Source organism: Ailuropoda melanoleuca, chromosome X (assembly GCF_002007445.2).
Source record: "Ailuropoda melanoleuca isolate Jingjing chromosome X, ASM200744v2, whole genome shotgun sequence".
In the NCBI taxonomy this organism is placed as follows: Eukaryota; Metazoa; Chordata; class Mammalia; order Carnivora; family Ursidae; genus Ailuropoda; species Ailuropoda melanoleuca.
In genome coordinates this window covers 39,867,420-39,894,944 of record NC_048238.1, presented here as the reverse complement: position 1 = coordinate 39,894,944, position 27,525 = coordinate 39,867,420, and the positions used below count along the sequence as shown (strand labels likewise).

Below are 27,525 nucleotides of genomic sequence, written 5' to 3'. Positions count from 1 at the left end.
TACACGAGCAGGGGGAGGGGCAGAGGGAGAGAAAGAATCCTTAAGCAGACTCCCTGCTGAACACAGAGCCGGATGAGAGGCTAGATCCCAGGACCCTGAGATCATGACCTGAGCTGAAATCAGTAGTCGGCTGCTTAATTGACTGAGCCACCCGGGTGCTCCCCGTTATACATTTTGGATATTAACCTTTTCTCAGATCGTTGGAAAATATTTTCTCCCATTCCGTAGTTTGCTTTTTCACTGTCGATTGTTACCTTTTCTATGCAGAAGCATTGGAATTTCATGTGGTCTCTGCCCGCTAGACTGTGAACACCTAAGGGCAAAGAGTGTGTCTTTCACATCTTAGCTCCAGTGCCAGAGTGCCCGGCACACAGCATATGTTTAATAAATGCTTGTTGGAGTAAAAGCCTGCCATTTCCTGCCTCCACAGCTTCCCAACTCTGTGTAATTGTTTGCTCATGCTGCCCCCTCACTTGTAATGTTTTTCTGCACATCTCCCCAAACCCCAACCATACGTAAGATTCACCTTAAAAAGCCTCTTTTGGAGCACGTTTTCTCCATCGCACCAGCTAGAAGTAATCTTTCCTTCCTTGGAATGCCCCTTATTTAACATATAGCTCACTTAATGGATTTTTGGTTGTCACGTTGCCCAATATCTGAACGCCCCACTTCCGTTGCTCACCCTATAAATTTTTTGAAGGATCTCACTTTCCATTGTAAAATCAGAAAAGTTGGTGCGTGCGTTGCCTGCCTTCCTCGAAGCTAGGGGCCTGGCATGTGACCTGGCCTGAGCCAAAAAAAACCCCACATCTGCCTGGCACTTTGTGTTAGAAGCTGAAACGGTAAAGAATTTTTTTCAAGATTTTATTTATTTATTTGACAGAGAGAGATAGAGAGAGGGAGCACAAGCAGGGGAAACGGGAGAGGGAGAGGGAGAAGCAGACTCCCCACTGAGCAGGGAGCCTGATGTGGGGCTCGATCCCAGGATCCTGGGATCATGACCCGAGCCAAAGGCAGACGCTTAAAAGACTGAGCCACCCAGGCGCCCCAAAAGCTGGAAAGGTGAGGAATTAACAACAGTGAGGAGCCTGTCCGGTGGCGGTGGTGACGGTGGCAGCAACATCCAGTCTCCAGGGCAGCAATGCCAATGAGACGTCAGGACCCCATGGTCACGGTCTAAACTGTGGTCTCCAGGAGTCACAGGAAACAGCAGGGGTGTGCATGCATTTGATTATAAACATGGCTTTATCCCACTCATGGACATACTGAATTTAATGCACAGATCATAGAAGAGGAAGCTTATCTCGGTCAGTTCAAACAAAACTGAAAGAAGCAGGAGCGCCTGGGTGGCACAGCGGTTAAGCGTCTGCCTTCAGCTCAGGGCGTGATCCCGGCGTTCTGGGATCGAGCCCCACATCAGGCTCCTCTGCTAGGAGCCTGCTTCTTCCTCTCCCACTCCCCCTGCTTGCGTTCCCTCTCTCGCTGGCTGTCTCTGTCAAATAAATAAATAAATAAATCTTTTAAAAAAAACTGAAAGAAGTAAAGATTCGAACAAATAATAGTCAGACATGAGACTTCTTGGTTTGTTCCCGTTTTATTTATTTATTTTTACACTATCTTATTACAGCATTAAATTACAATATTGTAGTAAGAAACAACATCCAGATGACAGATGCCCACAAACTGTGAAGCTATAGCCGTTAATTCTGCGAGTCTACGCCTATTACACAGAAACCTCTCTGTGGAAGCTAAGCTGTAAAAATCCTCCCGTTCCCTGATTATGCCAAAAATCAGGAAGCTCCAAAAGCCCATTATGCGCCATTCAAGGGTGGTTATTAGAAAGTAGACGAGAGATAACTCCGTTTTGTTCTGGTTCATTATTTCCTGCTTTTCACATGTATCTCTGCAACACTTTGCTCTTTTTCCAGGTCTGGCTATTGCTTTGAATAATTGCTGTGACATTTTTCTTTCCTGGCTCTGAGAGCCTGTGGAACGTGATTGGTTTGGAAGGACTCAGCAGGGCTTTAGTCTCATGGCTTGTTTTTGGTGAAAAGGGGAACAGAATAAAACCCTGTGGTTTCAGTTTTAGTCAGAAACAAACCTAGCTCTTAAAGGGAAATGCACACGATTTTGCCTTTGGAAGATGATTTAAAAACCACCCTTTGTTTTCTGAGCTCCTTTCAAAATACACTGAATCGGCTGGGGATGGTTTAGGCCAGTGCCATCAGGTAGAGATTTCTTTTTTCTTTTTTTTTTTTTAAGATGTTATTTATTTATTTGACAGAGAGAGAGACAGCCAGCGAGAGAGCGAACACAAGCAGGGGGAGTGGGAGAGGAAGAAGAAGGCTCCCAGCAGAGCAGGGACCCCGATGCGGGGCTCAATCCCAGGACCCTGGGATCATGCCCTGAGCCAAAGCCAGACACTTAACGACGGAGCCACCCAGGTGCCCCAAAGCAGAGACTTCTTGATGAGATATTCTAAAACTCTGGCTGTTTAACACATTAGCCACTAGCTAAGAGTAGCTATTGAGGACTTGAAATCGGGCTACGTGCAAATGGAGGGGCTGAAAATTTCATTTAATTTATTTGTAATTAATTCGAATTAAAATTTAAATAGTCACATGTGGCTGTCACATCATATAACTAGTAGCCAGCCAAGAAGCGATAAAGCCATCTGGTAATACTATCGAGATGCAAACCTTCCCATGTTTCTGCCGTAGTATTTTTAGTTGCAGGCCTTGATTTTTATGCTCCTTGCCTTGTGGCTGCAAAGGACTGCTGTGCCTTCAGCCATCATATCTGCATTCCAGAAAGGAAAAGGAGGCAGTAGAAGAAAAACTAGAAATCATCTGTATATGTCACATGGCTACTCTGAGCTGTCGTAGAGAGTGGGGAATGGAGTGCTTAGTTTTCATGGCTTCTGTAGCAGAGGTAGGCAGAGAGAATATAGAGTTTGGGTCAGCCAATCTATAATGTCTGTCCAACACCAAAATTTATTAGACCCTCATGGATTACAGAGAAACTAAACATGTGCTTACAAAAAAAGAGCTGATTAGGTAGCTGTCTGGCAAGGGGACAGGCAGATAACTGGAAGCTACCCCAGTGATTCTGGTGTACAAGGAATTGCATCCATTTTCAGTTTATGAAATCCAAGAGACTTAAGTACAGAAAGAAGTGATATGTCTCCGATCATACAGATAATACCTTAAGGAGTAGAGATTCTCAACCTTGGTTGAGGAGTGGAATTACCTGGGGAGGTTTAAAAATCCCAATGCCTAGGCTGTACCCCTGACTAATTAATTCATCCTCAAGGGGAGGTGTTTGGAGTGTAGCTAAGGTTAAGAACTGTGTTGTGGTTACCTATTGCTGCATAACAAAAATACTCCAAGAAGAATTACATAAAACAAGAATAGATGTGGGGAACTCAGTGACTCCATCAAACATAATAACATTTATATTATTGGAGTCTCAGAAGAAGAGAGAGAAAGGGGGAGGCAGACAATTTATTTGAAGAAATAGTAGTTGAAAATTTCCCTAATCTGAGGGAAGGAAACAGATATCCAGATCCAGGAGGCACAGAGAATTCCCATCAAAATCAACAAGAGCAGACCCACATCAAGACATGTTGTAATTAGGGGCGGCTGGGTGGCATGGCGGTTAAGCGTCTGCCTTCAGCTCAGGGGGTGATCCCGGCGTTATGGGATCGAGCGCCATATCAGGCTCCTCCGCTGTGGGCCTGCTTCTTCCTCTCCCACTCCCCCTGCTTGTGTTCCCTCTCTCGCTGGCTGTCTCTATCTCTGTCGCATAAATAAATAAAATCTTTAAAAAAAAAAGACATGTTGTAATTAAACTTGCAAAATATAATGATAAAGAAAAAAATCCTAAAGGCAACAAGACAAAAAAAGTCATTAACTTATGAGGGAAAACCCATAAGGCTAGCAGATTTTTCAGCAGAAACTTGGCAAGCCAGAGGAAAGTGGCATGATATATTCAGAGTGCTGAATGGGGAAAATCCTGCAGCCAAGAATACTCTGTCCAGTAAGGCTGTCATTCATAATAGGAAGAGAGATAAAGAGTTTTCCAGACAAACAAAAACTAAAGGAGTTCATGGCCACTAAGCCAGCCCTGCAAGAAATATTAAAGGGGACTCTTTGAGTGGAAAGGAGAGACCAAAAGTGGCAGTATAAGGGTAAGAAACACAAAAACAGTAAAAATGAATATATCTGTAAAAAGTCAGTCAAGAAACTCACAAAAAAGGATATAAAATATATTAACATATACCTAAAACATAGGGAGGAGAGGAGAAAAGAATGGGTTCAAACTTAAGCCATCAACTTAATATAGACCTCTATAAGTAAAAGATGTTATGTACAAACTTCATGGTAACTACTAATCAAAAACCAGTAATAAGCATGCAAAGAATAAAGAGAAAGAAATCCAAATATTTCACCAAAGAAAATCAGCAAACTGTGAAAGAGAGAAAGACGAGACAGGAAAAGAAAGGATCAGAAAATCTTCAGAAACAACCACAAGACAAGTAATAAAATGGCACTAAATACATATCTTTCAATAATTACTTGGAATGTAAATGGACTAAACACTCCGATCAAATTATACAAGGTGACAGAATGGATAAAAAACAAGACCCATCTATCTGCTGCCTATCAAAGACTCATTTTAGACTTAAAGTCACCTGCAGATTGAAAGTGAGGGGGATGGAGAAACATCTATCATGTAAATGGATGTCAAAAGAAACTTGAGTAGCAATACTTATTTCAGACAAAATAGACTTTAAAACAAAGACTCTAACAAGAGACAAAGAAGGATACTACATAATAGTAAAGGGGACAATCCAACAAGAATATGTTACAATTGTAAATACTTATGATTCACACCTGGGAGCAACCCCTATACATAAAACAGTTAATAACAAACATAAAGAAACTAATTGATAATAATACAATGATAGTAAGGGACTTCACTTACATCAATGGACAGATCATCTGAACAGAAAATCAACAAGGAAACAGTGGCTTTGAATGACACACTGGGAGCAGATGGACTTAACAGATATATTCAGAACATTCCATCCTCAGACAGCAGAATACACATTCATTTCAAGTGCACGTGGAACATACCTCAACACAATAAAGGCCACCTACGAAAAAACCCATGGCTAACATCATCTTCAATGGGTACAAACAGAGCTTTCCCATAGTACTGGAAGTCCTAACCACAGCAATCAGACAACAAAAAGAAATAAAAGGCATCCAAAGTGGTAAGGATGAAGTCAAACTTTCACTATTTGCAGGTGACATGATACTCTAGAAAACCCGAAAGACTCCACCCAAGAACTGCTAGAACTGATAAATGAATCCAATAAGGTCACAGAATACAAAATCAATACACAGAAATCTGTTGCATTTCTATACATCAATAATGAAAGAGCAGAAAGAGAAATTAAGAGAACAATCCCATTTACTATTGCACGAAAAGTAATAAGATAGCTAGGAATGAACCCAACCAATCAAGTGGAAGACCTGTGCTCTGAAAACTATAAAACACTGATGAAAGAAATTGAAGACGAAACAAACAAATGGAAAATCATTCCATGCTCATGGATTGGAAGAACAAATAACGTTAAAATGTCTATGCTATCCAAAACAATCTACACATTTAAAGCAACCTCTATCAAAATACCAACAGCATCTTTCACAGAGCTAGAACGAACATTCTAAAGTGTGTATGGAATCACAAAAGACCCCGAATAGCCAAAGCAATCTTGAAAAAGAAAAGCAAAGCTGGAGGCATCACAATTCCAGACTTCAAGTGATATTACAAAGCTGTAGTGAGCCAAATAGTATGGTACTGGCACAAAAATAGCCACATAGATCAATGGAACAGAATAGAAAACCCAGAAATAAACCAGCAACTCTACGGTCAATGAATCTTTGACAAAGCAGGAAAGAATATCTAATAGGAAAAAGACATTCTCTTCAACAAATGCTGCTTGGAAAACTGGACAGCAACATGCAAAAGAATGAAACTGGACCACTTCTTACACCATCCACAAAAATAAATTCAAACTGGATGAAAGACGTAAACATGAGACCTGAAACCAAAAAATCCTAGAAGAGAACACAGGCAGTAATATGTAGCAACTTCTTTCTAGATATATTTCTTGAGGCAAGGGAAACAAAAGCAAAAATAAGGTATTGGGACTACATTAAAATTAAAAAGCTTCTGCACAGCGAGGGAAAAAATCAACAAAACTAAAGGGCAACCTACAGAATGGGAGAAGATATTTGCAAACAACACATCCAATAAAGGGTTAGTATTCAAAATATATAAAGAACTTATAAAACTCAACAGCCAAAAACCAAATAATCCAATTTAAAAAATGGGCAGAAGACATGAAGGGACCTTTCTCCAAAGAAGACATCCATGGGTTCAACAGACACATGAAAAGACGTTCAACATCACTCATCATCAGGGAAATACAAATCAAAACCACAATGAGACCTCACCTCACACCTGTCAGAATGGCTAAAATCAACAACAAAGAAACAACAGGTGGTGGCGAGGATGTGGAGAAAAAGGAAACGTCTTGCACTGTTGGTGGGAATGCAAACTGGTGCAGACACTGTGCAAAACAATATGGAGGTTCCTCAGAAAGTTAAAAATAGAACCACCCTAGGATTCAGCAACTGCACTACTGAGTGTTTTCCTAAAGACTACAAAAAACACTAATTCAAAGGAATAATGCACCCTGATGCTTAGAGCCACATTGTTTACATTAGCCAAGATAGGGAAGCAGCCCAGGGGTGTATTGACTGATGACTGGATAAAGCAGAGGTGGTCTATATAGAGAATGGAATATTATACAGCCACAAAAAGAATGAAATCTTGCCATTTGCAACAGGGTGGCTGGAGCTAGAAAGTATAATGCTCAGTGCAATAAGGCAGAGAAAGACAAATACTGTATGATTTCACTCATATGTGGAATTTGAGAAACAAAACAAATGAGCAAAGGGTAAAAAAGAGAGAGGGAGACAAATCAAGAAACAGACTCCTAATTTTAGAGAACAAACTGGTGGTTACCAGAAGGGAGGGGGTTGGGGGGATGGGTGGAAAAGGGGATGGGGATTAAGGAGGGCACTTGTGATGAACACTGTGTGATGTATGGAAGTGTTGAATCACTGTCTTGTACATCTGAAACTAATAGAACACTGTAAATAACAACAGTGACGACACCCCAAATCTGGAATAAAGCCCAAGATTCCATAGGGGTTGCCAATGCTACTGGTCCTTGGACAACACTTTGAGTAGCAAGCGTGTAAGAGGATTCAAACCTCAAGCTGGTCACCTGTGTCTTTCTAACTGCCCCCCCCACCAAGCATAGTCACTCAGGGTCCAGTCCTTGCTGCTTTTGTGAGTGTGTGTGTAGTAAGTAGTAAAAAGTTGTTAGAGGGGCGCCTGGGTGGCTCAGTCGGTTGGGCGTCTACCTTCGGCTCAGGTCATGATCTCAGGATCTTGGGATCCAGCCCTGCGTCAGGCTCTCTGCTCGGCTGGGAGTCTGCTTCTCCCTCTCCCTCTGTGCTCTCTCTCACTCTCTTGCTATCTCACTCAAATAAATAAATAAAAATCTTAAAAAAAAAAGATGCTAGAAAGAAAGCTCTTACCCTCTCCAGTAAAAAGATCAAAATATCAGATCAGGCTCAAGTGGTGAGCAAAGAAATAACAATTGAGTTTTCAGGAAGAATCTATGGTTTTCTTAAGCAGTCTCTGTCATTTAGCTAAATGTTTTTCCTGGACAGCCTGGGACCTGGGTCACACAGTGAGGCCCAGGCCCTAATTCCGGCTTTGCCACCGATTACCTCTACAAGCATAGGTAAATGACCTGTATCCCTCACTTTTCTGATCTGGAAAATTACATAAATGCAGATCTTCCCTAAGGTCTCTTTCAGCTCAAACTCGCTCCACAACCCACAGCTTCAGAGAGCGGTTACACTTGTTTCATTGAAAGTGTATGCTTGTCCCCAGAGTGTAACCGAAGAGACAGGATAGCATATTCTGAGGGAATCTGGCCTGGTTTGCCCTCCTGTTTCGTTGCCTCACTTAGAAGCACCTGCCCCAGGCTCAGTCCTTTCCAGAACCCTTCAATGTCAACCTTAATCACCCCGGCCGCAGCCTCTCACCATGATGCCACTGGTCCCTCAGACATAGGCCATAGGTCCCTTAGACACTGAATCAGGACCCCCGAATTTTTTTTTAAAGATTTTATTTATTTATTTGACAGAGATAGAGACAGCCAGCGAGAGAGGGAACACAAGCAGGGGGAGCAGGAGAGGAAGAAGCAGGCTCCCAGCAGAGGAGCCCGATGTGGGGCTTGATCCCAGAACACGGGGATCACGCCCTGAGCCGAAGGCAGATGCTTAACGACTGCGCCACCCAGGCGCCCCTAGGACCCCAGAATTTTGATAAGGGTCACCATTTCTCCAATCAAAATATTTGGCCTCTAGGCCAGAATTAATATCATGGGTAATTAGGTTTGTGCTGAGGTAATGCTACATAACAAACAGTCCCCAAATTTAGTGGCGCGCACAAGTGTTGATTTTCCACTCGAAGGCTCCAGGGCTGTTTGGGGCAGCTCTGTCTTGGGCTGCAGGTCAAGTGCTGATCTGCTGTTTAATTCTGATAATAGCAGCTACACGGGTCCTGTTTTCTTTTCATGGCAATGGCAGAGGCCCAAGATGCCCTAAACCCAACGAGCACATTTGGCATCTCTGCTCAGGTCAAGTTCACTAGCGCCCCATCAACGGAAGTGAGTCATGTGACCAAGTCCGAAGCCCGTGGCACAAGGAAATCTACTCTCTCTCCCTTATTGGGGGGGGGGATACCTGCGAAGTCACATAGCAAAGGGTGTGAAGATCTAATTTCAATAAAGGGAGGGAACAAAGAGTGGGGATAATAATCTCATCTGCTACAATGGGGCATAGCGTTTTCCTCCCCAATGTTTCATTATGAAAAATTTCAAACACAGAATAATTGGAAGAATTTTGCAGCAAACACCCATATACTCACCACCTGGATTCTATAATTAATAGTTTACTGCACTTGATTGATGACATTAGCCACCTCCCTCTTTTTTTAATTTTTAAAATTTTTTATTTTTATTTATTTTTTTGATGTAAAGCTCGATGATTCATTAGTTGCGTATAACACCCAGTGCACCATGCAATACATGCCCTCACTACTACCCATAGCTGTCTCCCTCTTCACCCATTCATCAATCTTGTTTTCAATGCATTTCAACGCAGCTTGCACTCATCGGTGCATTTCCTCCTAAATATTTAAGTATGCGTGAAGTTAACTCTAATATTGCTTGCAGTTTCATTTGTTCCCTCGAAGTCACGTTTATATACAACACAATAATGCACAAATCTTAAGTGGACCAGTCTATGAGTTTTGACAAATGCATACACCTGTGTATCCCAAACTCTGCTCAAGATATAGAACGTTATTCTCACCACGGAAAGTTCCCCAGGGACGTAGATTTTTCAGTAGTCTTCTTTTTCATCTCACAAATGGACCAACCGTAGATCCACAGGAGGTAGTCTAAAAATTGCCCCACGGCTAAGCAGAACACAGAGGAATGAGTGGAAACACGGTGACGCAGGGGACACAGTAGTCTTTCCCAGGGCAGCCCGAGGCTGTGGCCTGAATTACAGATTGCTCATAGAAGGACTGTGTGTGTTTCACAACTATTTTGAGAGACTTTGGGAGCTGTTGCCACTCTACAAGGAACACAAAAATGCTCACCCTCGGACCTTTGCACAAGTTAGAAAAGGCTCCCTTTTCCAAACGGAAGTAGCCCCCACCAGGGTGCACTTTTGGTGAACAGGAGGTTTTGCCTGGACTCACCTGCTCTCCCCCGGCCTGCACTCTTGAAAGCTACCTGCACGAGCATGCCTGAGCCCCCGGCTGACTGCTCTGCTCCACGCCCTGTATGCTTGGAGCCGGTGAGACGGTGGTGGGAAAGACAGACATGACGTCGGGCCTCAAAGAGCTTCCCATCAAGTGGGACCAACTTCTAGTCCAGGCTGTACAATCCATTCAGCGGCAACTGGGAAGTAACAGTAGTTAGAAGTCTGGACTTATCATTGATAAGTGAACAGTCAGTCTGTTTGCTTGTTTGTTTGTTTGTTTATAGCGCACGTGTGAGCAGTGGGATGGGGTGCAGAGAGAGAGAGGGACGGAGAGAAAGAATCCCAAGCAGGCTCCACGCTCAGCATGGAGCCCCACACGGGGCTCAATCTGAGATCACAACCTGAGCCGAAATCAAGAGTCGGTGGCTTAACCACTGAGCCACCCAGACACCCCAATAAGTGAACAGTCTAGAGTTGATAAAGACAGACTGAAAATCTTTGAAGCCCAGGTACAGGAGAACACTGACTCTAACGCAGTTGGAATTGAAGTCCAACGGGACTGAGAAACACTTTCTTTTTTTTTAATGTTTTTTTTTATTATATTATGTTAGTCACCACACAGTACATCCCTGGTTTCTGATGCAAAGTTCGATGATTCATTAGTTGCGTATAACACCCAGTGCACCATGCAATACGTGCCCTCCTTACTACCCATCACCGGTCTACCCCATTCCCCCACCCCCCTCCCCTCTGAGGCCCTCAGTTTGTTTCTCAGAGTCCATAGTCTCCCATGATTCATTCCCCCTTCTGATTACCCCCCCCTTTCTTTATCCCTTTCTTCCCCTACCAATCATCCTAGTTCTTATGTTCCATAGATGAGAGAAATCACTTTCTAATCACATCCTAAGGCTTTCTTTTAATGGAGAGAAATTAGAAATGAACATTGGAGCCATGGGGTATATTATGCACTGCCTGTAATCAATACATTCATTTCTCGGTTCATCGTTAGCGAATCATTTTATAGTGCACGCTGAAACATTCTTGGTGAATTCTGTCCACTTCCTCTATATGTCAAGTCTCAAGTTGAAAGAATCATTTCAAAGGGTAGTTCTCATTAATGCTGTCAGGAGCCCAGTAGGTTCTGTACCTATGTGAAGCACTCAGTCTGAGAAAATAGAGTGGGTGGCTCATGGGGAACTGGAGAGTGCACGCCCCTTCACCGTATTCATTCATACTAAGTAAGTAACAAAAAATAGTGACAACAGTATTAGTAATAAAATAAACAAATATGCTGGCTAATGAAAACATGCTTATGGAATGGGTTTGGCTAATCTGTGACCTCTGAGGTCTGTTGATAGAAATGCACACTTGGCGTACCCATTGGACAGACCAGGTACACGGCAGCAGCATCTGATATAGAACAGGCTATACCCCATAAGTGGGTCCGTCCTTACATTGGAGTGGAGTACGTTACTCACACTCTGGGCGGTGCTAGCCAAATAAATTAAAGAATGAAGACTTGTCTGAAGGAGTTTATGCTGCTGTATCAGTTACAAGTAAGTCTGGCTGCACACAACAACCTCCTCCCCTGAACAAGTAACAAGGTAGAATGTTCTCTCCCATTTCAGGTAAAGGAAATCTGCAGGTAGGCTGTTCATGAATGGTATAGGATCTTCGGACTGTCACTGGGGACACAGTCTCTTCTCTTTTTGTCCTACCGTACTCAGCATATAGCTTCCATCTTCGAGGTCACCTCATAGTCCAAGATGGCAGGTAGTGCTCCAGCCCTCAAGTCTGTTTTCCAGGCTGGAAGAAAGGAAATAAAAGAGGAAAGACAAAACGTCATACATTGTTAAGGATCCCCCCTGGAAGACCCACCCAATGCTTCCACTCACATTTCACGGAACAGAATTTAGACCCATGGTCATACCTCGCTGCAAAGGAGGCTGGGAAATGTAGTTTTTTGGTTTTGTTGTTTAGCTGGGCACGTTGACTAGGTTTCAGTTACTAAGGAAGAAAAGGATGGAAGAAGGGGATATTGAAGGCTGACTAGTTAGTTATCCCTGCCTCCGTTGCAATTAAGTGGAACTTATTGAACTACTAGGCTTGACTAAACGCTGTATAAAGCTTATTTGCACAAAGCTGGTCTTCATTTCTTTCAGAAGCTGAGAGAAATGCACATAATGTCAAATTAACCATTTTATTTATTTATTTATTTATTTATTTATTTTTATTTACTTCAAATGAACCATTTTAAATGAACAATCCAGTGGCATTCAGCATGTTCACAATGTTGTGCACCCACCATCTCTCTCTGGTTCCAAAACATTTTCATCACCCCAAAAGGAAACCCAGAATTCGTTAAGCAGTTACTTTCTATTCCCCATTTTCCCCAGCCCCTGGTAACCACCGATGTGTGTTCTGTCCCTACAGATTCATCTATTCTGCATAATTCATATGAATGGAATCATACCACATGTGTCTGTCTTCTCTCACTTAGCATAATGTTTTCAAAGTCCATTCACATCGTAGCACGTGTTTGCATTGGTTCCTTTTTACGGCTGAATGTAAGAGGAGAATCTTCTTAGCAGGTGCAGTACCCCCCCATGCCACATTCTGAACAAAGGCCCCAGCAAAAATCGGTTGCCTTATAATTGGGTCTATAGCATTCTCGAGTATTCTTGCTGAGACAGACGTTGGTATCCGTACCAAGACCTTGGTCTAAGGATCCCTCCCCAGAGCAAAGGGGTCCTCCATTTTCTCTGAAGCAGCCATCTGCCCTGCCTAGGCTCACACCTGCCCTCAGCCAACCATGACAAAGCTGTTCCTTATTTTCCCCGACCTCTCTTGCAGCCACTCAAGCTCCGGGCCCTGAGACCCAGGCAGAAACTGCTGGGCTGAAGGGGTCCTTCCACCTTTCCTTGCTCTGATTGGAGGCCTGATGGTTGGAGCTGTGGTACTTGTCTTGCCATCACAAATGCTCAGCTGTGCAGAGACCCAGTCCTTGCATCCTTGAGCCATTGAATCCGCCCTCGCAGCTTCCTACAGACAGCACTGCGGTTAACACGAGAAAGAGAAATGCCTATTTGCCTTAGCCACGGGGAGACAGGTTTTCTGCTACTTCCAGCAAAAGTGTTTCTAATGAACCCGCCGAGTTCCTTTTCAGTGATCAGTTTCCCTAAGAGCCATCAGAGGCAAAAATTACAGCTGCCACGGAGAGAAGAATGATGCCTCTGCAGGGGGCTGCTAAGCTGTATTGTGGCCAACCTCCGACTAGAGTCTAAGACAGCACTTTTTTAACATGGCTACTGAATCATACACAGAGAGTCCGCTCGACTTCATACAGGCATGAAAGCAACAGTGCCTGGGTCTTCCCGTTGTCTCCCTGCCCCTCTTGCTTAAAGAAAAGGGTCATCTATTTATGCCTACGGTTGTCAACGCATCCACCAAGGTTCCCTAGGGGCTGTTCGACCTTAGCTGTCATCAGCTGCAGCAGGAGCCCTGGATGGAAGCCCAAACTGGGAAATGCTAAAAAAGAGCTTAAAAAAAATTGCAATACCTACATTTTGCTTAATGTTGTGAGATGGAAGCAGGCAGCTAAAAGGGACCAAACCTGAGCTGTTAATAAACGCTTTAGGGGCGCCTGGGTGGCACAGCGGTTGAGCGTCTGCCTTCGGCTCAGGGCGTGATCCCGGCGTTATGGGATCGAGCCCCACATCAGGCTCCTCCACTATGAGCCTGCATCTTCCTCTCCCACTCCCCCTGCTTGTGTTCCCTCTCTCGCTGGCTGTCTCTATCTCTATCGAATAAATAAATAAAAAAAAATCTTTAAAAAATAAACGCTTTAAGGAGCGCCTCGAGCTCCTAACGAGGTCTTCGTGATTTTAAAACATCTCGCTAATAAGGGCATACTTTCCAGTATTTGCTTAAATATTTGCAGATTACTTGAAGATAATTAAAAAGGAATCTGGAGGTTTCCCAAAACTTTGCTGAAATGACTCACATTTAGAGGAATCTCAGTGTATATAATGAGAAACATAAAACAAAATGAGGAGTGCCTAGAAATGACTTTGCTTTTGTTCCAGAGACTCATCATTGAGACTATATTTTTGAAATTGAATCGGGAAATAGAATAAAGAATGAAGCACTCTGATTCGAAGATGATAAAATAGTTGGAAAAAAGGCCCAGACCTCTTATGTTATATCTGAATGTATCTTTTATTTAATTTGGAACATATTACAGGAGTATTGTAGCATTAATTATATAAAAGATATTTAAATGCTTTCAGTTTTCCAGGACTGCACTGATATTTAGCTATACATATTTACCAACAGAGATCATAAGTGGTTCTTGGCCGCTGATAGTCCATAGAAACAAAGCAGCAAAAGTAAGATGGGGCAGAAAGGACAAAATGACTTCCAATTAAATGGCATTGCAGGGATCCAGCTAAACATTAAAAAAACATAACCTCTGCTTTATTTATATACATTGAATCATTTATTCAACAGATGTTTTTGAACATCTGCTATGTACCAGGCATTGAGCTTGACGCATTGTTTAGCAAGAGCTAAACAAATACAAAAAGCAACAATAAAAAAAATACAACAGCAACAAAAACAACACAAAGACTCAACCCCTGCTTCCAAAGAGCTTAATGTAAAGCAGGGACATCAACGAATAATCAGGTAACGCGATACAACGTGGAAAAGGTCACATTACCAGTACACGCGGGGTATTTGGGGGGAAATACTGGAAAACAGATGTAACCCAGATTAAGGAGGCTTTCTGGAGTGGGTAGCATCTGAACTGGGCTTTCAACAACTAACAGCAGGCGCCAGGACAAAGAGAGGAAGCATATGCAATAACCTAGGGGTGGTAAGATTTCTTGACACTCTCAGGGAAAGGGAGAGAGTAGGGGCCGTCGCCAGAGATGAATCTAGAGAGGTAGGCAGGGGACAAATCGCAAATGTACTAGTCAGGATAGGCTTAGGATTTTTTTTATTTTTTTTGAGTATGGTTGATATACAATGTTACATTAGTTTTGGGTACACAACTTAGTGACTTGAAAAGTTTATGCGAGTATAGAAAGTGCAGCTGCCATCTGTCCCATTATGTGACTATTAAGGTATCATTGACCATAGTCCTTACTCTGTGCCTATCCCTGTGACTTATTCATTCCATAACTGGAGGCCTGGAGCTCCCACTCCCCTCCGCCCATGGTTCCCACCCCCCAACCCCCTCCCCTCTGGCAATCATCAATTTGTTGTCTATATTTATAGGTCTGATTCTGCTTTTTTTGTTTTCTTATTCATATTTTTTAAAGATTCCACTTATGGGTGCAATCAGACGGTAGTTGTCTTTCTCAGGCTGGCTTATTTCCCTTAGCATTATATTTTCTAGCTCCATCCGTGTTGTCTCAAATGGCGTGATCTCATCCTTTTTATGGCTGCATAATATTCGCGTGTGTGTGTGTGTGTTTTCACATCCATTCGTCTACTGATGCACACTCGTGTCGCTTCCATATCTTGTCTATTGTAACTAATGCTGCAAGAAACATAGGCGTGCAGATATCTTTTTGAATTAGTGTTTCATTTTCTTTGGGTAAATACCCAGTAGTGGGATTGTTAGATCATAGGGTATTTCTATTTTTCGTTTTTTGAGGAACCTCCATACCCTTTTTCACAGTGGCTGTACCAATTTACATTCCCACCAATGGGGCACTGGGGTTCCTTTTTCTCCACATCCTCACCAACACTTGGTGTTTCTTGTCATTTTGATTTTAATGACAGGTGAGGTTTTACTGTGGCAACAACCCCAAAGTTAAAATCTGCCTCTAGACTACATGTCGTATGTGGGCTTTTCTGTCTTATAATATTCCCATCTCAACTGGAGGCTTCAGGATTCACTGCTGCGGGGGAAGACAGACAGCTGCTCTTAAATCCTTCTGCCTAGAAGTGACGCATCACTTCCCTCATTTCGCTGGCCAACGTGAGTCATTGAACCACCGCAAACTTCATGGAAGTGAAAAACAGCAATCTGCCCTGTGTTCAGAAGGAGAAGGGACTTGGACATATGGGGGACCACCAGCAAAGTCTACCAGAGGCCTTAGGCACCACGGTTAGGAATTTTTATTTTAGCCTCAAAATGAGGCACAATTCCAAACAGAGGCAAAACAAAAACAAGGAACTCAGGGTCCGCCATACCACGGGTTGCCCTCTGATTTTATTTTTTTTTTAATTTTTATTATTTTTTAAAGATTTACTTATTTATTTGAGGGGGGGTAGGGGCAGAGGGAGAGGAAGAGAGTAACTCAGGCAGACTCTGTGCTGAGTGCAGAGCCCGACTCAGGGCTCGATCTCATGACCCTGAGATCATGATCCGAGCTGACACCAAGAGTTGGTCGCTTAACTGCGCCACCCAGGGGCCCCAGCCCTCTAACTTCATACTGCGAGTCCCCGGAGACTGGAGTCAGGGTCCAGTAGGGAAAACAGAACCCATGGCTGTTTCAGCAGAAGAGGTGTGATACAGGGCATCCGCTCCATTGGTGTGGGAGAAATGAGAGAGCAAAAAAAGCAACCGTGAGCTCAAAAGGCAACATTACTCTCCAGAGAGAATAATGGCAAGAAGCAGCCACTATCGCTAGGCTAGGAACACAATAGGGAAGAGGTGGGGTTACCAGAACCTGGGCAGAGGCCCTGTGGAATCGACTTTGGGGCCTTGTAAGAGGCTTGGTTGCTGCTGCGGAAGCTGATTCTGGAAGATCTAAATGAAACTGGAGGCCAGAGCAAGCTACTGCTGCTGGGGCAAAGCAGTCAGGAATAGCAGGCGTCGGGAAGGAAGCCCTCAGCTCTGCTTCGTGCCTTCTGCTCTCCCACGACAGCCTCCCATCGGCAGAACCTAGAAGGACATCCCGCCACGGTTCCAGCTTCTACACACACCCCCTGACCCCTTAGTCATTTAGCAAACCCCTCCTTTCTCTGTCTATCCAGCCTAGGGTCTTCCCCTCACCGCTCTCTAGGGGGTACATCGTGTGGCCTAGTTGGTGTCCCATTCTTCTATCACCAGTATCACCAGTTACCTGCGTTACATGGCCTTTGTTGAAAGTACTCACAGTGGTTTTTGTTTTTCTTATTAAATTCCGAGTAAATGAGTGAGTCTCCAGTTTATTTGCAAAAACCGGTCATAGAGCTAAATTTGGGCACTTGATTTCCAATTCTAGAAAAACGGGCCCCTAACCACGGTGCTAAGATTTATGCCCATAGATTTTGTGGCACCTGCCGTGTGCCTAAACTTAAGGTTTCAGCCTTCTTTTCCTGCCACATTTCAGGGTTACTGACCTCGGGACATAGCTCTAGGGGACTTCTTGAGGCCTTAACCAGCTCCTCAAACTAACTGGAGGCTGTCCAAGGGCAACTAAAGGGGGTGTTAAGATATTTCAGGGAGAGGTGCCTGGGTGGCTCAGCTGGTTAAGTGTCCGATTCTCAATTTCGGCTCAGGTCATGATCTCAGGGTCATGATCTCAGCGTCATGAGATCGAGTCCCATGTTGGATTCCACGCTCAGCACGGGGTCTACTTATCGCTTTCCCTCTGCTCCTCCCCGAGCGTTGTGCACTCTTGCACACACACACACACTCTCTCTCTCTCTGTCTCTCTCTCTCTCAAATAAATAAATAACATCTTAAAAAAATACTTCGGGGAGAAATCTCTCAAATTAACATCCAGTAAAACGTATTTTTGTAATGTACAGTTCTCTGGCTGAGGCTCCATAGCTCAGGGGTTAGAGCGCTGGTCTTGTACAGTTGCCTGAATTGGGCACACGTACAGAGTCATATAACCACCACCACAATCAGAATACAGAACAGTTTTGTCACCCCCCCAAAACCTCCCTTGTGCTCTCCCTTTATAATTACACCCTCCTTCTGTCACGCACCCCTGGCAATTACAGATCTGTTTTCCATAGCTATCGTTTTGTCTTTTCAAGAATGTCACGCAAACGGAATCATATGGCATACGACTTTTGAGACTGACTTCCACTCACCATAACGCCTTTGCGATTCACTCAAGTTATAAGGTACGTCAACTGTTCATTCCTTTTCATTGTGGAGTAGTATTCCATTGTAAGGAGGTAGTAGGGTTCGTTCATTCTTTCACCCACTGAAGGATATTTGGGTTGTTTCCAGTCTGGGGCCAGTACGGGTATCCTCTGCTTTTCAAAAGTTCTCATCAAGCAACTTCACTTTTATGGAAGACCTACATAAGCAGCTGCTTTTACTAACAGCAAGAAATCCAAAGAAGATCTTCACTTTTGCAAAAGAAAAAAAAATGGTGAAAAGCAAAAAAATAGCATTCATTTTGCAGGGAGCCATTAGAGAGGAAGCTTGCACCCTCGAGCAGCAAGAGTGGCCCCGCCAAGGTCCTTCCCTGGGAACTACACTAAGCATCTCAGATCCAGCTGCCGGGGCTTTGAACTGGATTTATGAGCATCTGTGCTTTATCTCGATTTATTTTGTATCTCCATTAGCGAGATGTGTCGTAAGGTATCGGAAAAGCCTCAGAGACGTTATCTCTTTGGATCTGAGAATGCTCAGAAATCTTTTCCATATAAATTAGTCATACCTGCTTCTTCACTTGCTGTCATTTCAGCTTATAAAGATTTCATAGAAATGCTCTACTTTGGGATAGCAGGGGAAACCTGTATAAATAAAGCTGCTATTATCACTCATAGGCAGGTTTTTGTATGAACATGTTATTTCTCTTGGATATATACCTACGAGTCGGGGTGCTTGCTCCTATGGGTAAATGCATGTTAATTTTATAAGGAACTGCCCGACTGTTCTCTACGGTGGCTACTCCTGTCTGGATTCCGACCTCTGCTCGGAATTGCCTGTATTTTTATTTAAGACATTCTAGTAGGCTGTAATCACGGCATCGATTTTTCTTTTCCTAAGTGGCTAAGGTTAACTCTTCTCACATCATTATTTGTCATCACATATCCTCTTTCGTCTGTTGAAGTCTTTTGCCTATTTTTCAATTGTGCTATTTTTTTTTGCATATGAACGTCCAATTATTCTATTTTTTGGAAAGAATGTAGTACTTTTCCCATTGAGTTGCTTTGGCACTTTTGTCAAAAATCAACTGACCATATTTGTGTGTAGACCAATTTCTGGACTCTATTCTATTGCATTGATCTATATATCTGTTCCTTCACCAATACCACCCTTCTACAACAAGTTCAATTTCTTTTTTTTTGTTTGTTTGTTTTTGTTTAAAAGATTTTTTAAATTTATTTGAGAGAGAGAGAGAAAGAACAGGGCAAGGAGCCGAGGGAGAGGGACAAGCAGACTGCACACTGAGCATGGAGTCCAACTCCGGGCTCATTCTCAAGACCCTGAGATCATGACCTGAGCTGAAATTAAGAGTCACATGCTTAAATGACTAAGCCACCCAGGCGCCCCCGATTTCTTCAATAAGAATATGTAGTATGCTGAATTACGGTCTCCCAAATGACATCTATGTCCTAATTTCCAGAATCTGTGAATATATTACTTTAATGGCAAAAGGGACCTTGCAAACGTGATTAAGTTAAGGGTCTTGAGATGGGGAGATTACCTGGATTGTTTGAGTGGGCCCTAAATGTGATCACGAGAGTCCTTAAAAGAGGGAGGCAAGAAGGTCAAAGGAGGAAGTAGGAGGTGTGACAATGGAGGCAAGATGCTCCACTGCTGGTTTTGAAGGTGGAGGAAGGAGGCGTGCCCGGGTGGCTCAGTCAGTTAAGCGTCTGCTCTTGGTTTTGGCTCAGGTCATGATCTCAGAGTCATGAGATCAAGCCCTGCATCAGGCTCCATGCTCGGTGTGGACTCTGCTTGAGATTCTCTTCCTCTCCCTCTGCCCCTTCCCCGCTCAAATAAATAAAATCTTTAAAAATAGATGGGGGCTTTAAAAAAGGGGGTGCCTGGGTGGCTCCGTTGGTTAAGCATCTGCCTTTGTTAAGCGTCTGCCTTCGGCTCGGGTCATGATCTCAGGGTCCTGGGATCAAGTCCTGGGATTGAGCTCTGCATTGGGCTCCCTGCTCGGTAGCGAGTCTGCTTCTCCCTCTCCCTCTGCACCCACCCTCCACTCATTCTCTCTCTCTCAAATAAATAAATAAAATCTTAAAAATAAAAGATGGAGCAAGGAGCCATAAGGCAAGTAATGCAGCTCCCGAAGTGGAAAAGGCAAGGAAATGGACTCTTTTCTAGTCTCCAAAAAGAGCCAGTTCTGTAGACATCTTGACTTCAGCCCAGTGAAACTGATTTCAGACTCTTGTTTCATGTGCAGTTAAAGGCAATGCGTATCCTGCTGTTGTCGGGTGGAATGTTATATAAATGTCAGTTAGATCCAGTTGGTTGAAGGTGTTGTTCAGCTCTTCTATAGCCTTATTGATTTTCTGTCTGTTAGTTCTAGCTCTTACTGAGAGAGGAGTATTGAAGTCTCCGACTCTAATTGCGGGTATGCTTATTTCTCCTTTCATTCCTGTCAGCTTTTGCTTCATGTACTTTAAAGCTCTGGTATCAGATGCATCGAGGATTGTGTGGTGGGCAGTCCCTAAGAAGGTGAGTCCCAGTGAACTCACCTTCTGATGCTCATGCTTTTGTGTAACCTTCTCCCGTTGAATGGCGGCAGGACCCTCGACTTGCTTCTAACCAGTAGAATATGGCAAAGGTGATGGGATGGCAAGATCTTGATTAAGTTATGTTATACGGCAAAGATGATGAAATGCTGCTCCCATAATTATGTCACATTATGTAAGACTTTCTCAGCAGACGAGAGTGAGAGATCATCTTTGTCGGACTGATAAAGTAAGCAGCCATGTTGAGGAAGCCCACATGGCAAAGAACTTCTGGCAGCTTCTAAAATTAAAGGTGGCCTCTCAGACTGACAGTGGCCTCCAGTGGACAGCCAGCAAAAATTCAGGGCCCTTGGTCATACTGCTGCAAGCAAATGAATTCTGCCAAAACCCGAATGAGTTTGGAAGTGGATCTTTTCCCAGTCAAGTTTATGATGACACTGCAGCCTTGCAGATACCCGGATTGCAGACTCCCTGAAGGACAGAAGCCAGTTAAGCTGTGCCATGACTTCCAATGTATAGAAACCGTGAGACAGTAAATGTGCATTGTTTTAGGTCATAATTTACCTGAGTTTGTGGTAATTTGTTATGCAAAAATAGAAAATGAATACAGATTGTAATATCTTCTTGGCGAGCAGATCTGTTATTATTATGTAATGTCCCTCTCTACTCCTGTTTTTTTTTTTCTGGGAAGTCTAACCTGTCTGATATTAATAAAGCCACTATACCTGTCTATTATTAGCGTTTTACATGGTGTATATGCTTTCATCCTTTTACTTTAAACCACCTATGTCAGGATATTTGCAGTGAGTTTCCTGTAAGCACTCATTTCGGGGTCCTGGGTTTTTTTTTAAAAATCCATTATGACATTTCTTTTAATCGATTTGTTAAGACTATTTACATTTAATGTAGTTATTGATATGTTTGGATTTAGGTCAAACATCTTATTACTTGTTTTCTGTTTGTTCCCTCCATTCTTTGCTCCTCTGCTGCCCCTTTCCTGCTTCTTTTTGGGATTCTTTGAACATTTGTTAGTATCCCACTTACTTTATTTACTGTGCTTTTACCTTGTCTCTTTATATATTTTAGGGAATACAATGCACACAGTTTTTATAATTTTCCTAGAATTGGTATTTTACCAATTCAAGTGGAATATGTAAACCATACTAATATGTAGGTCCCTTTATCCTATTCCCTTTATGTTATGGTTGTTTATTGCCTCTACAGATGCTTAAAATTCCATTAGATCATGTTATAGTTTTTGTTTTCTTTTTCTATGATTTTTGTTTTCAATCAAAGATCATATTTTAAAGAACTGATGAAAGAAGAACTTATTTTCACCATCCTTTTATAGTAGGTCTTTTGGCGATGGATTCTCTCCATTTTCCTCCCTTGGAATATGTCTTTCTTTATTTCACTGTCATTCCTGAAAGCTATTGCTGCTGGATGCACTATTTTGGGTTGACAGCTCTTTCAGCACTTTAAAAATGTTGCGTGCCTCTTTATGAACTTCTTGGTTTCTGAAGAGAAATCCACAGTCATTTGAATTGCTGTTACCCTAAATGTAATGTGTCCTTTTTTCTCTTTCTGCTTCAAACATATTTTGTCTTTCTTGTCAACAGTTTGAATACAATATGTCTGGACATTGATTCTTTTGAGTTTATCCTGTTTGGAGTGTGCTGAGGTTCCTGAATTTTCAGGTTTATGTCTTTGGTAAATCTGGAATGTTTTCAGTTATTATATCTTCATTTTTTTTTTTTTTTTGCTTTGCACTTTCTTCTGCCTTGGGGACCCCAAAGACATGAATGTTAGATGTTTTGCTATTATCCTACAGGGCCATGTGGCTATTTTATTTACTTCTCAATTTTTCCCCTCTGTTGCTAAGATTGGATAATTTCTATTGACTTATCTTCAAATATACTGACTCTCTCATCTTCATTTTGCTATTGAGCCCATCTAATCCCTTTAAAATTTCAGTTATTCTATTTTTTCAATATAACATTTCAATTCGGTTCTTATTTTATCTTTTAATCCTTTTTAAAAAGATTTCAGTTCTTTATTTATTTGAGAGAAAGAGAGAGCACGGGTGGAGGGAGGGGCAAAGGGAGAGGGAGAAGCAGACTCCTCACTGAGCAGGAAGCCTGACATGGGGCTCAATCCCAGGATCTGGGATCATGACCTGAGCCAAAGGCAGCCACTTAACCGACTGAGCCACCCAAGCACCGCCTACCTTTTAATCCTTTGCTGAGACTTCCTACCTTTCCATTCATTCCAATATTGTTTGTTCTTACTTGTTGGAGCATTTTTATAATAGCTGCATTAAAGTCTTGTTTAGATAATTCTAACATCTGTGTCATGTGTCATCTCAACAATGGTGTCTTTTGATTGATTGCCTTTTCAATAGGCAATCAATAGTTGAGGTTTTCATAGTTCTTCACATGCTGAATAATTTTGGGGTTGTATCCTGGACATTTTTTAAAAATTTATTTTTATTTATTAGACAGAGAGAACAAGCAGGGGGAGAGGGAGAAGCAGACTCCCCACTGAGCAGCGAGCCTGATGTGGGGCTCGATCCCAGGACCCTGGCATCATGACCTGAGCCGAAAGCAGATGCTTAACTGAATGAGCCACCCAGGTGCCCCATATTCTGGACATTTTAAATACTGTGTTATGGGGCCTTGTGTCTTGTATTAATCCTATAGGGGGATATTCACATTTTTGGTTTAGATTGTAGTCAACATGGTTGGGTCCAGATCCCAAGTTCTGGCCTGCCTTTTGTGGATCATGGCCCCAAAGTCGATTCAGTCTTCCAAAATTTTGCAGGGCTGTTTTGATTTGCCCCACAAGTGTTTTATACAGTGACTAGTTTCGGATTGGGGTGGTGATCTGTTTCTTAGTTTAGTTTTCACAGTCTTTGGTATGCTGTTTAGGATAAGATCCACATGCAGGTTAGCATGAACCTAGGAGCTCATAAACGACCCTACAGGGTTGTTTTCCCAAGTTGCTCCCGGTCCAAAATCTCCCTGGGACTTTGCAGTTCCTTGGAATTCCTCTTTTCAATCCTTTGGCAAGAAATCTGAGTCTTTATTGACTTCTCTCTGGCATGCACTTCCTGCAACTTCACCCATGTCTGGAGCCAAGCAGCAGGAGGACAGAGAGAAAAAAAGGTACATCAGTGGGCGTTTGCCCCCCACTGACTTGGGACCATGGCTATTGCAAACCAGAGAGGAAGGTTCCCCCCCTCCCTCAGCATTTTAGGTACATCACTGTTGACCCAGCTGCAATGGGGGACTGCCTATTGGCAAGGGTGTGAGAGAATGGAGAAAAGAACAATTGGTGTACTTCCCTACTCTCTCTGAACATCAGGAGGTCTATTTTCTGCTCTTCCTGGTGCTCTCTCTGTCCAGTCACTGTCCCCTTCTGGGTTTGGACTGCCTTGAGTTCAGCCCAGTGGCTACCGGAGGGAAAAAATTGTGAACTCATTGCCTGTTGTTTTACTTCAAATTCTGGTGCTCTTCCTCAATCTACCTGGTACAATTAACTGTTAGAGTCCTCCAATAGCTGGTCCTCATGTTCTGTTCAGTGGGAGAGAGTGGGTTGATTGTGATTATTCTGTGTTAACTGGAATCAGAACCCTTGTATTGCATAGGTTAGTTTTCCCACACAAACATGTATAGAGAATCGAGCATTTTCTTTGGTGATTTGGGAATCCTAGGGACAAATCTTTTCATACTCTACCCGAGGCAATCACTTTATACCATAAACATTCTTCTGGTTATCTCTTGCTAGGGAAGAAATCACACTTGAACTTGGTAGCTTACAATAACCTAAATCGTTGCGTTGTTACCTCATAGATTTGGGCACCGATTAGGCTCCACTAGGTGGTTCTTCCTTGGGAGTCTCTCATATGCTTACCGTAAGATGGTGGCAGGGAATAAAATAATTGGCAGGCTCACTCATTCTGGTGTGGGGTATTTGGGCTGGGAGCACGAAAAAAGCTGTGGCTCTTGTGGTGTCTGTCTCTGTGGCTATGTTGTCTCTCCACGCTTTCTCCAGCATGGCAGCTTCAAGATAGATCAATTTTTAAAAAATTTTCCAGCTTTATTGCTTATAATTGACATATCTCATTGTGTAAGTTTAAAGTGTACCGCGTGTTGATTTGATACCCTTATATCTTGCACTAGGACTACCACCTTAGCCTTAGCTAACACCCCCATCATGTCACATAATTACCATTCCTCTCTTTGTGGTGACAACATTTAAGATCTACTCTCTTAGCAGCTTTCCAATATATAGTACAGAATTGTTACGCGTAATCACAGCACTGTGCATTAGATCCCCAGAACGTATTCATCTTCTAACTGTAAGTTTGTGTTCTTTGACCAACATGTCCCCATTTACCTCATGTCTCGGCTCCCAGTAACCAGTATTCTATTCTCTGTTTCTACAAGTTCAGCTTTTTTCGATCCCACGTATAAGTGAGGTCATAGAGTATTTGTCTTTCTGTGCCTGACTTATTTCACTGACTTAAGGGATCTCAAGATCCATCGGTGCTGTTGCAAATGGCAGGATTTCCTTTTTTCTCATGGCTGAATATTCCATTGTGTGTGTATATAGCTATATCTATGTATCTCAATCTCTCTCTCTCTCTCTCTATATATATATATAGTTTTTTTTTTCATTATCTAGTTATCTGTTGACAGACACTTCACTTGTTTCCCTATCTCGGCTATTGTGAATAATGCCGAAATAAACGTGGGAATGAAGATACATCTTTGAGATCCTGTTTTCACTTTCTTTGGATAAATACCCACACATAGAATCTCTGGATCATGCGGTAGTTCTATTTTTAATTTTCCGACGGACCTCCACACTGTTTTCCATAGTGGTGGTATCAATTTACATTCTCACCAGCAGTGTATGAGGGCTCCCTTTCCTCCACTGGCTCGTTCACATTTGTTGTTTCTTGTCTTTTTGATGATAGCCCTTCTAACAGGTGTGATATGATATCTCGCTGTGGTCTAGATTTTTTACATGGAAGCTCAGGGCTCCAAAATGAGTGGACAGCAAGAGTGTGAGAGTGAGGCAGGAACTAGATTGTCTTTTATGACTTGGTTTCACAAGTTGTGCAGTCTTAATGGCCACATTCGATTCTTTGAGGCAGTCACAAGGGTCCACTGAGGTTCAAGGGGGGAGGGAACACAGATGCCACCCTTTGATGGGGGAGCGGCAAGTTCTGGAAGAGCACATGTAGTTGGAAATACAGTTGTGGGCATTTTTGGAAAATACGATCTGCTGTAAGTACTAAGAAGTCTGCAGAGAGAAGTTCCGTCCTCAACTTACAGGAACCCAAGAGGGTGTAATATTAAATACTATGATCAACATAACTAGTGTTCAGCAAATGTGGATTTTAGAGAATCTCCAGAAATTAGATTATCTTCCTGTTGTGGTATAACTTTCTCTGTGACTATCCAGGTTTTTGGTGTTTGCAATTTCATCGGAAACCTGCATGGAGCTTCAAGATATATGGATTTTTGCAGGGGCTGGGGGACAGTCTAGACGAATAGGGAACAGTGATAGCTAAAATCTTGAAGAGATTCCCCTGCTTTTAAGAAGGCACTAAGCAGTTTGACAGAGTGTTCACCTAGAGGGGAACCAGGAAGGCCGCAGTGCTCCAAATAGCCTTCCCACCTAATGCCATCCCTACCCTATTCTTATTACTCTTTACTCTCTTTAGTTAAGCTTTGCTTTCTTCAAGAAATTCTCTTAAAAATGCAAACTCCTCTGGGAGAGAAAACGAACCTTTGGTATGGATTTCAGAGCAGTTCAGTAAACAATTACAAGCACAGCGTTAGGCACTGGGAATTCAGTCATTAAGAGTTCCATCATTCCAGGGGCGCCTGGCTGGTTCAGTGGGTAGAGCATACAACTCTTGATGTTGGGGTTGTAAGTTCGAGCCCCATGTTGGGTGTTGAGAGTACTTAAAAATTAAAAAAAAATCTTTAAAAAAGAGAATTTAATCTTTTTTCTTCCTTGACCAGAGGAACAAGGCGGATTGAAAATTCTAGTTCCTGAGGAGTTGTTCCAAGAGGCTTTATCCTCCAGAGTCCACTTTATAACTTTTTTTCCAGAGCTATCCTAAGAATCATCCGAAGACTCCCTGGGCTACCATAAGGTCAACATGAAAAGGCCACCAGGGTGATCTCCACCCTCACCCCCTGCTGCTCATCTAGCAGGAATGGCAAGTGTTCAGATCCTTCTGGTTCAACCCTGTTCCGCAAGAGGGCTAGTTACACGGTCCAGAATAAGAAGTCAGTCTATTCCCCAAGTGGTGAAGGAGCTATTTTAACGCGTGCACCCCATTTTAACCCCTGATCAGTCCTCACTTTGGGACAGACATAGAGCAGAGGTTTGAATGAAGCCTGGTAGAGTCTGGGAAGCCCTGAAAAGCTGGAAGGTACTGTGAGAGTTGTGCAAAAAGAGGTGGAGGGGGCAACGTTGCTTCGCGAATCTTCGCTTCCCTCAGGGCGCGCTCCCACCCCCCCTTTACTGGGCTCAGGACAGCCGCACACTGGCCTGAGATGGAACACTTCGTGGTGGCCCCAGAGACAGGACTCGAAATGGCACAGCGCACGAACCCAAGCAGATGCTCCTGCCAGGCACCGGCGACCTCTGGCGTCGCGTTTAGGAAACGCGGCGGCGACCGCCCAGGAACGGCCCCGCGACCCCAGACGGCCTGGCCAGGTACGCCAGGACCGGGCGAGGAGCGCAGGCAGCCCAGGGGCCCACGGCCGCTCCCCTGAGTCGGAGGGCCCCAGCCCAGTCGGCTTCGGCGGCCGGGAGGGCGGCTGGCGCGGCGCAGCGTGGCTGGGGGCAGAACAGGTGCGCGGGCGGGGGGCGGTGCTTGGCGCTCCTGCGCACTGCGCGCGCCCCTCCCCCACGCGGCTCCCGGCGCAGCCCCGGCCCGGCGCGCGCGGGGGGAGGAGCT

General features: G+C 43.4%; 1 long non-coding RNA gene across 1 annotated transcript; it reads right to left on the bottom strand.

The window, feature by feature from the left end:
- Window positions 1–10,772: 10,772 nt before the first annotated feature.
- On the bottom strand, window positions 10,773–18,039 carry LOC117797434. The gene is made up of 3 exons (XR_004622394.1): window positions 17,970–18,039; window positions 11,860–11,936; window positions 10,773–11,735 (listed from the first exon to the last, which is right to left on the bottom strand). It is a non-coding gene; the product is annotated as an uncharacterized LOC117797434 (long non-coding RNA).
- Window positions 18,040–27,525: the final 9,486 nt, after the last annotated feature.